General features: G+C 35.1%; 1 pseudogene; it reads right to left on the bottom strand.

Annotated features, from left to right (window-relative positions):
- Positions 1–7,015: 7,015 nt before the first annotated feature.
- On the bottom strand, positions 7,016–7,526 carry LOC111169578 (NADH dehydrogenase [ubiquinone] flavoprotein 3, mitochondrial pseudogene; annotated as a pseudogene).
- Positions 7,527–10,571: the final 3,045 nt, after the last annotated feature.

The following is a 10,571-nucleotide window of genomic DNA, read 5'->3' on the forward strand; positions in this document are numbered from 1 at the left end:
AATCCATCTACCACATAATTTTACAAGTTTTATATGCTTAAGTGGGATGCATAACTTATGGCAGAAACACAGAATTTTTAATTCAATACAGGAATTTACTTGAGATATCCTTGACTAGAAGATGTGGTAAGAATATTTAGATTGCTAAACTAGTTACTGGTTAAAAGTAGACTATAGTATAAACTTTAGATGCTCTACTAACTACTATACAATGTTAGTCAAATCCTCAACTCCACTTATGCCCAGTTTCATTATCTATAATATCAAGAGATTGGACTAGAAATCATTTTAATGTTAATATCTTATTACTGTGCATCAGATACAGTGATCTGAACTTCTAAGGCAAATTTGGCAAAAGGGTGTTTTAAATATTTAAGTGGAAGTTCATTTTTTTTCTACCTTTGCAACTCTATATGAAATGAAATTTGAGACAATGTTTGTTCTCTACAGTATAGAATATGCCATTTTAAAGTATGAGTAACCAAGCTGAGGTTGTGCTGATTTTTTTCAATGATTTTATAACCTACATTGTACTGTTTTGCAACCTAATTATGTAGTCTGGAAGATGTAGAACTCTGTACACATAATCAGAAGCAGTGTCCCTGGATTCATTCAGAGAACACAGATTAGTACAAAGGTAGGATGATTAAATTGTGTATTATTGGGGAGCAGCTGAGTTACAACATTTTCATGAAGTTTGACATGTGTACAAATGGAGAAAAATAAAAGATTGAAAGTGATAGGAAAGGAATCAGCCACCACTCTGTTTAGCAGTAGAATCAAAGATACTGGACAAATTTCATTCACCTGCCCTGCTGTATACCTGCACTTGCTATCTAGCCTCTCTCAATAGCTTCTTTTTTTCCCAAAGAAAATATTTTATCCAAAGATTTCAGTTTTTCTTTTGGGAAACACTAAGGATGGAGTTGGGGGTGATCTGACTATGCTCATGCAATCATTATTCAACAATGTACTGTCCTGCAGGACTCAAAGAGAGATGCCAGAAAGGTTATAATATCTCTTATTATATGGCTCAGCACACCACCTTTTCAAAAAGACTTTGTCAGACTACTCAGCAACTCTGAAGATCCAAATGTAAACTATATATTCTTCCTGGAGAAGGCAGTAAAAGGCATTGGTATGCAAAAATGGTGAGCAAACAGTAAATACTGGAAGACCTCAAAAGGATAAAATATCATATGTCTTCCCAGTGAAAAATAAAAGAATGATCCTGGCTACTAGTGAGCATTAAAGATTCCAGGATACTTCTCCCAGGATAGGACTGTTAATCTATGTGTTCTGACAAAATTCAATTTTGGGTAATTGTCTTCTGTCTCCCTAAATCTCTTTTTCCTTTCCATTTATATTGAAAATGTCTCACTTTCTGTCCTAAATGGATTACACTATCATTCACCTAGAAGGGCATATTATAAGAAGGTAATTGTAAATTTATGTGTGAAATGCCAAATAATGTGCACATTCATAATACTAGTTCCTTATCATTATTATTATTAATTTATACATTGTTGCCTGCTAGAATATTTTGTTGTCCTTCCTTGGGTATTGTTTTAGTTTGTAGTTTTCTTTCAAATTATCTTATAATCATGCAATATAAACTCTCAATTCTACTTCCTAGGTTAAATAAATTCATTTTGCCTTTGATTATATTGTATTTGGTTTTAATAGCATACATTTACTTATATCACACATAATGCCAACCATGTACTTAAGTATATCTGAAGTTGGCAGACACTTTTTAAGTTCCCCCAAAAGATCTGACCTTTTTAAAAAATATCAATCATCTACCCTTTCTCACCTCTAATTCATTTTTCAAATCAGCCTCAGAATAAGCCAAACCATCCTGTGAGATTTCAGAGCTTGCCAGTCTGCATTTATAAGGTTAAGACAAGCCTAACATAAAAAGAATATATGAAACTGGTGACTATCCTGTTATACAATCTGAAAGGCAAAGAGAAGGCTCAGTCTCTTCAACTTGCTACTTGAAATTATCTTCCTCACTTTCAAGTTTTATTAGCTTTTAAAATATAAAACCCCAGAGAGGTCAAATAAAACTGTTAACACTTGCACATGTATAGGGTTGAGTAAATTCCCTGTCCTTTCCTGAAAGCAATTTTAATAGGGTGACCAGTGAAAATATAACAAGAATTCAAGTACTCGAGAATAGGAAGAGGCAAAGGATGATTTAATGGGGGCAAAAAGAAGGATTGACCAGAAAAGATCAGAGGTCTACTTCGTCCTATTTCATCTGAATCTGACTCAGTTAAAATTTTAGGCTTCTTTTTACTTAAGTGACAGGTCTCCCTCCTACTTATTGCCTATTGCAAATCCACTGGATATTTTTTATTATGTTCTTAACATTATTTCTGCATAGAGCTTGACAATATAAAAATAGCCTGAACTTCCTTAAGTTGAGTGAGGGCTATACCAGGCTTTCTTATTCCGCTAAAGCCTTTCTCTAACATAATCCTAAAATAGGCCCTTGAAATTGCTAATAGATCTGTGGGAGTTTAATACATGTTTTTGAGAGGAAAAATTAACCATGTACAGTGTACAAAGAACATTCCAGGGCTTCCCTGGTGGTGCAATGGTTGAGAGTCCGCCTGCCGATGTAGGGGACACGGGTTCATGCCCTGGTCCGGGAGGATCCCACATGCCGTGGAGTGGCTGGGCCCGTGAGCCATGGCCACTGAGCCTGCGCGTCCGGAGCCTGTGCTCTGCAATGGGAGAGGCCACAACAGTGAGAGGCCCACGTACCTCAGAAAAAAAAAAAAAAAAAAAAGAACATTCTGATTGAAAGGTGCTATATAAATGAGAGATATTTTTTCTTATCCTGTTCACAGTAGAAAAAAATTGTTGAAAACTGAACATGGCATGTCTGTAGATAGAAGATACTGAAATTTTAATAAATGTGATTCAGATTCACGTAGGAGTACAGACTGGATCTTAAATCTGATGCCTCCATGAGCTATTAATTTAATCATCAAGTAAAAAATAATAATATCAGAAAAATCTACCTTTATTCTGAGATTTTTGCATGAGAGTCTATGTCTAAAATCTTACTATAGATTGACTGAGTTCAGCTGAAAAAAGTACTTAATTCGATCAGATGACTATATATTTTCTTTCTTGACTCAACCTGTGATACTCACATTAGCCCAATGTAGGACAGAACATCTGTATCAACAGGAAATGTTCTCACACATGAACTGATCCTGTAGGGCTTTTTTTGGTTAACTTGGAAGTAAGAATTAATATGAAGTTCTCATGAAGCTAATCTATAGAAAATTCCTAGGGCTATGTAAGCCATTAAAACCTCAATCCTATGTATCTTGGGACTTTGGTGGAATTTCCATGGCTAATTAGAATGACAAGAGATATATATGTATATGTGTACTTGTGTGTGTTATAGGAAGGTACATGCCTGATAGAAAACATATTCTACTCCAGACAACATCTGCCTCATAGTGCCAAAAATTATAAATTGACAAGAGCACCCTATTTTAAAAGGTTAAGTTAGTGGTTACATACTAAAGTGATGTTACCAAATAGGGAAAAATCTATGAACAGTGATGAGAGTATATTGTTTGTGGTTTTTGGACCACTGTAGCATCAGTTGCACACTAACCTAATGGCAAATATCTCCCCAACTGAAAAATCTCTAAAGAATTTATTATAGTAACTAACTTCTAACATTCATAAAAGGAAACAAACAAAAAAATAAAATAAACACACATCATCCTCACCAAAGATACCCAGAAGAAATGAACAGCAAAAGTGTTTCCAGAGTTTTGGCCATGTCCCAGGCATTTTATCTTTAAATCATTTATACTTGGCCTTATTTGTATCCAATTTGGTTTGCAAACATGATCTGAAGTTTTCATATTTGTATTCATTGGCAGAATTTGTTGTAAAACCTCAAAGAAACCTGTCCAACAAGCATCACATTGCATCCTAATGTTTCTTGTTCAGTTCAGTCCATCATTCTCACTTGCTCATTGATGGGTACAATGCAAGGAGACAGGAGTTACCTAAAGTGATGTGACACAACATGACACATCAATCCAGGATTGTTTGAAAAAAGGATGCAGTGCAGAGTTTTCCAAGTTTTGTCGTTTGGAAGAGAAAGGTTTTAAATTTGTCTTAGGAAAAAGAAGATGAAGGGCCGATCCAATGTTGCTTGCTGAGTCATAAGGAAATTGAATTTGCTCTAAGGAAAGAAAGGTAACTAGCAGAGATGATGAAAACCCTGAGGAAAATGTTCAAAATGAGCTCATCATAATCGTTTCATGTTGGTGAGTTTGTCAAGGCTTCAAAGGGAAGGATGGTGGGAACTGAGATTGTTCTGCAGTTGAAGTGCATACAGAGAGGTTTAAATTAACTTCTGAAATCTTCAGTGATCCTCAAAATTAATTCCTTAACTTTGGATAAATCTTGAAAGGAGGTAGGTAATTGGGATTATTCTTTGGCAAGAGCATTATCCTGCTCTGGAAGGAATAGTACCAAGTTCCTCTATTTTGTTTGCATTCAGGGATGGGATGTGGTATAGTACCTACCAAGACTCCTCCCCGCATGTTCATTTCACTCCAGCTGCTAAGTAAAGTCTTCTGTGAAACTTGTATTGATCACCCTAAGAGTAACATGTGCCTTCTTCAAAGCAATTTAAATGATTTTGAATATGGGAGTTTTGATATATACAACATTTGTCATAATGTGATATAGTATTCTGGACTCTAACCTTAATCTTCAGAGGTCTAAAGATAAATTTGATTTAATTTCTTACTTGCTGTCTAGTAATATGCAATGTGACAGTGCTAATACATCTTCCTTTTATATAATACTAAACAGGGTCATCAGGTAATAACAGGTCTCTCTCTCTCTCTTTGTTTAAATGTATAGTCTTTGCCCTTTATTTAGTCAATATCTATATCCTAAGTATGTGTATTTCTGCCTAATTTAGTCCTTTAAAATAAGGTTGGATCTTAGTGATCCCCTTGATTCTAAAATATTTGAACCTTGACTTTTAGCAATTATGGGAGGGAGCTCAAAATCATGTTAGCCCAGATGCTTAATGAGAAGTTAGGAAAAAGCTTAGAAAAACTGACCTCTTCAAATTAGGAATAAGACTTTTATGAATGGATAATAACCTCCCTGATAAAGTAACAAAGGTGAATGAAAACTAGGTACAAAAAAGTAAAATGCTATTTTGGAAAAGACTTTAATTTTATAAACTTCATTCAAAATAACCCATGAGATAGGTGGGCCATGCCCATCCCCTAGATCTCATGGTGTTGTTGACATCAATACTCTATTGGTCTTTGACTCCTTTTCACTACCAGAGAATGTCTAGAAGTGGCTTCTGAAAAAGGGACCCACTTCTTCCTCCATAAGAGTGGGTAAACCATGAATATCAGGATGGACATGATCCTTGCCCTCATGGTGCATATAGTCCAAAGTGAAAGAAAGGATTTGAACACACATGCTAAATAACTTCTGAAAACAGCATGTATGCAAAGTGCTACACAATGATTGCTTGTGCTATGGGAGAGTGTGGTGAGGCAACATAACCTAACCAGGAATGAAGGTAGAGAATGTTGTCAGTATCCCAGTAACAATTCTTTCCTACAAGAATATGAAGAACATAAGTAATAATCAAGATTTCAATGGGATTATAAGCACTGTCTGACACTGAAATCCCTTTTTAAAAATCCCCAACAAATGGTTTTTAACTTTCTGCATAAAAAATTCAAGGAGTGAAGAAATTTATACTCCCCAGGTATTTCATTCTGTCTTTGGCCAACTTGGTTATGTAGTAAGAGGAAATTTTCGACTCCATGTTCTGCCTTTTGATCTGAATTCTACTACTATAAAAACAAGGAGAATTAGTTCAACTTTTATCCCACATGACCATATCAAAATACTGCAAGAAGACTATCATATTTTCCCCAAGACTTTTATTCTCTTAAGCAAAATTCCTTTGATGGAATATTCCCAATTTACTTAGTAACCCTGACCATCATCCTAAAAATGGGATATAATTTGTTTGGTTTCCCATGCTAAAATGTAGTGAGCAAGTTTAGGCTAGGTGTGCCTAAATATTTTTAAGTCTTGCAGATATATATATATTTTAAATCAGAGTGTAGTATTTAACATTATTTTTTATTAAATTTCATCTTAATTAGATGCCACCTGATATTCCAAATAGGTAAGAACTTTTGGGTCTAATTCAGTCACCCAGTGTATTTCAGATGCCTGAGTGTTAGACTTGTGAAATATGGTTGTCTTACGTTCTACAAAATCAGAAAATTGTGAAAAATTAACTTGGTAATAAATATGTAAGGAAAATGACTTTCTCTACCTCTGTATTTTCTGTTAATTTCTGGGGAGTGTTTTAGTTATTTGTGTATAACTAGCATCTATTTAAAATTATTATTTGAAAAACTGTGGACTTGACCTTAGCCAATGAAAGGGGGGAATCAAAGATATATAACTGTAAAACACTTTTACCTGTGAAGAATAGAGGAAACAATGTAAATTTAGTGCCAGGCAGTTCATGATTCATTTACTATATCTGCTACACTAGCTATGTGATCTAGAGGACATCACTAACCTTTTCATCTTAATTTTCTGACATGGAAACACACACACACACACACTCTTAATTATATACCAAAATACTGTGTGAACTGAATGATTACACGTAAGTACAAGGCTCTTGGCAGTTAGATTTTCTCTCTTACCAGAAGTTTATAATAACCTGGAGGAGATGGACAATTCTACAAATAATAACATAATTTGAATGAAAGTGGTGAGTAGGTGAGAGGTAGAAATGTCCAGAGGGGTTATGTTTTAAGTCACCAACAAAATGCTTCCAGTTTTGAATACTGATGTGATGGTGTATGACAAATTCTGCCCTGGCAAAAGTAGATGATTGGAGGGCAGAAATATAGTCTGGAAGTAAAATCTGCTTTAGATTACACAAAAGAATATTCAGATGGTGCCATCCTTAACCACATGGTTTTCTGCAACCATAAGAATCCATCTTGCCAGCTAGATGTCTTCATTTATTAAAGTTACATTTCTCTCTTTTAATTCCAATTCCTTTTTTTTTGACTGCTGAGCAGATTTTATTTTTGCAGGCAAGAATGCAGAAAGACACAGGAAGTTTAATCTTTAAACTGAGCTCTCAGGGGCGAGGTGACTCTCTCCCTGAAGAGGGCTGAGGCATCCTGAACTTCAAGAGGTCCAGGTTTAGGTCTAAGAAGGTGTATATGCTGTAGTCATGATGCTTGAGATTCTTGTAGGTGGTGGTGTCAAATTGCTCAGCAAGGGCGGTGGCTTTTTGGTGGACTTTGCTTCTTGGGATTCGTTGGCAATCTCTTTTCATTCTTTCCTGATTCTGCAGAGAGAGAAACTATAGGCACAACTCCTCGAAACGCTTCTGCTTCTAGAAACACAATCTTCAGCACCCCGGCTCAACCTTGCCCCAGCAGAAGCGAGGCCGCCATGGCCGTGACTCGGGCGCGGGCCAATCCTCCTTCAAAGTCAACAAATATATGTGAATAAGACCCTCATTTTCAATTCTTACTTTGTTCAATCATGGATCAATAGAATTCAGTTTAACAGAGTAATTGCATTTACAGAGTATTGCTTTATGATATACATCGTATATATATACTATATATCATATATATAATTTTATCATTGCTTTATGATATACATAGTATGTATGTACTATATATAATAAATATAATAAATACATGTGTATATAGTATTTCCCTCCCTCTCCTCAAAGTACAACCTTCTTTTTCTTTCAATCAGGAAGGACATGCTGCTACTGTCTATTGTTGCATCTGGTTCAGAGTACTGACCTTCAGCATGATCTTTTCAGGACAATAGCATTTCTCAGCATTTGTTTCTCACCTGAAAAGTGGCAGCTGGCTTTATCACCCTTTCCAAGCACTTCCCTGAATAAAGAACAAAGTTCACAGCAATTTTAGGTAGAAGCAACAAATAAGTGATTGCTAGATTCAAAAAAGCATTTTCTGAGCACTGCTGTGAATTACCATTTAATCTAAGCTTCCTCACATCTCAAGGACACACTCTCAACCTGAAAGGAATTGTGTTCCAAGAGTACAAATACCCACTACTGCCAGACCTTACCAGCCACTTAAGCAGAGGCACTACACAGCACCAAACGTTTCCTGCTAATTTAATTTATATGAGCCGACATTTTAAGTCCCCAGATCCTTCGGATACTGAATAGTTCAAGTTTCTGGAACATCAGGACTCTTGTGCAGTCCCCAAGAAAATGTCTTCACATAGGTGTCTTGGAAGCCAGTTTATAACGGTTCTCTAGCAAAAGACTGTGTTGTGGGGCTTCTTTAAACCCAACATACAGAAGAGTAACTGCTATTGAATTTGTATTTAAAACATAGCTATTTATACTTTCCAAAACAATTTTCTGTATTATCATGTAATTGTACTTCATTTAAAAAAACTATAAAGCAGGAAGGGCTAAAAAGCATTGTGTTTAATTTAGTGAGGAGGTGAAGGATATGGGTTGAGTGCAAGGATATTGGAATCAGAAAGAGCCTGAATCCCAGCTTTGTCACTTGTTGTTTCTTTCTTAAAGCTATTTATTCTGGCTTCCCCCAGTTCTTTGGTTATAAAATAGAAGCCTTTTCATAGGGTTGTTTTGAGCAGTATATATTACCCATTAAACACACTACATACTGCCCGGTATGTATTAGACACTCAATAAATGTTAAATGTTATTTATAATAACAGTATTGCTTTTTAATGGAATAATGAGACACAAAGTTCAGATGATGTACAAAAAGCCAAGAGATATGATTAGTGACAAAGCAGGATTTTGAAGTCACTCTCTTTCAACTCCTGTGCCAGTATCCTTAGCATTTCCTTAACATATTACAGGTTAGGATTAAGTGCAAAATAAATAGACAGTAAAAAGTCACATGTAAATACACAATATGGACAATTGAATATGCCAGGTTTTCTGCCTTGGAAAACCAGTAATTGTAACCTTTTGCCTAGAGGTTACAAAAGGCAAACTTTTGAACTTTTGAACTCCCAGAAGTTGTCCACTAGATTCAAATATTTCATTATGAATACACTAATATGAATATATGAATAAAAATTATGTATTTCTATGTATATTATATTGATAAATTTGTAAATAAATGTGTTTCAAACAAAGAGGGTAATGGAAACATTTATATATTGGAGCAGTAAGAGAAACATGCTTTGTTAACAAGAATTTTGAAGATTTTTTGCTGTAAATTTTTCTTTTGTTTTATTTTTTTTTGCAGTATGCGGGCCTCTCACTGTTGTGGCCTCTCCCGTTGCGGAGCACAGGCTCTGGACGCGCAGGCTCAGCGGCCATGGCTCATGGGCCCAGCCGCTCCGCGGCATGTGGGATCCTCCCGGACCGGGGCATGAACCCGTGTCCCCTGCATCGGCAGGCGGACTCTCAACCACTGCACCACCAGGGAAGCCCCATGTTTTAATGAGTTTTTTTAAGAACAGAAGACATGTATGTTTATTTTTCAAAACTTGGGAGGGGAAAGAGAAAAGCAAGAAAGCAAAGAAGCAAAAATAATGCAATGACCAATTCTAAATTTGCTGTATCATTGTATAAACTTTATCTCACCCATATGTATATATTTAATATTTTGATTATAGACATATATTTTTTTTTAAAAAACACTATGCAGGTTTAAAACACATTCAGCTTAATGATATACAAGGACGTTTTCACAAATAATTTCATACATATGCTCTAAATGGCAAATAAAATATTTTATTGATAAATAGGTAGTAATTTAAGTATTAACTTACGTTAAACACTTAGGTCATTTCCTATTTTTATCTATTAAAGGGACACTTTTACACAAATTACACAAAGCAAAATTAACCTTTTAATGGAAATTCCTAGAAATCAAATTTCTGGGATAAATTCTAGGTGTACTGATAATGCTTTTGCTACATGTGGCTTAATATTTCTCATTAATAAGTGTTCCTATTGCAATATTTACATTCATATACATAAGAGACCTCTTAACCTGCACTTCAGCTATATTGGGTATATACCCAATGTAATATTAATTTAAATATATAAAAATAACACCTCATTTTTCTTAATTTGTTTCTTTGATTATCAGAGTAATTGAATGATTACCAGAGTAACCAACTGTAGTTCTTCTATGAATTGTTTATTTCAATTTCCCACTTTAAAAAATTCCAGAAATGTCTTTATCTAAATCTACTATTTATTCTCACCCTTCAACAGCAGCATTATTTGTGCTTTCTCTCTATCTCTCTCTCTATTTTTTTATTATTTGTGCTTTTGTGCTTTCTCTTGAATCCCCACATCCCAGTTGGGGGCCTTGTTATCAAGGTCTCTTAACCTCACACAGTACCCACATATGCCAACAGCAGGATGATATCTCTTCTTCAATGCTAATACTCTCAGATTCACTTTTTAGATTTATCCATATTATATGTTTTCAGAACTTTTTTTTTTTTAAATT

Source organism: Delphinapterus leucas, chromosome 13 (genome assembly GCF_059928025.1).
Source record: "Delphinapterus leucas isolate spDelLeu-1000000601 "Yukka" chromosome 13, BTC_Dleu_Yukka2, whole genome shotgun sequence".
In the NCBI taxonomy this organism is placed as follows: domain Eukaryota; kingdom Metazoa; phylum Chordata; class Mammalia; order Artiodactyla; family Monodontidae; genus Delphinapterus; species Delphinapterus leucas.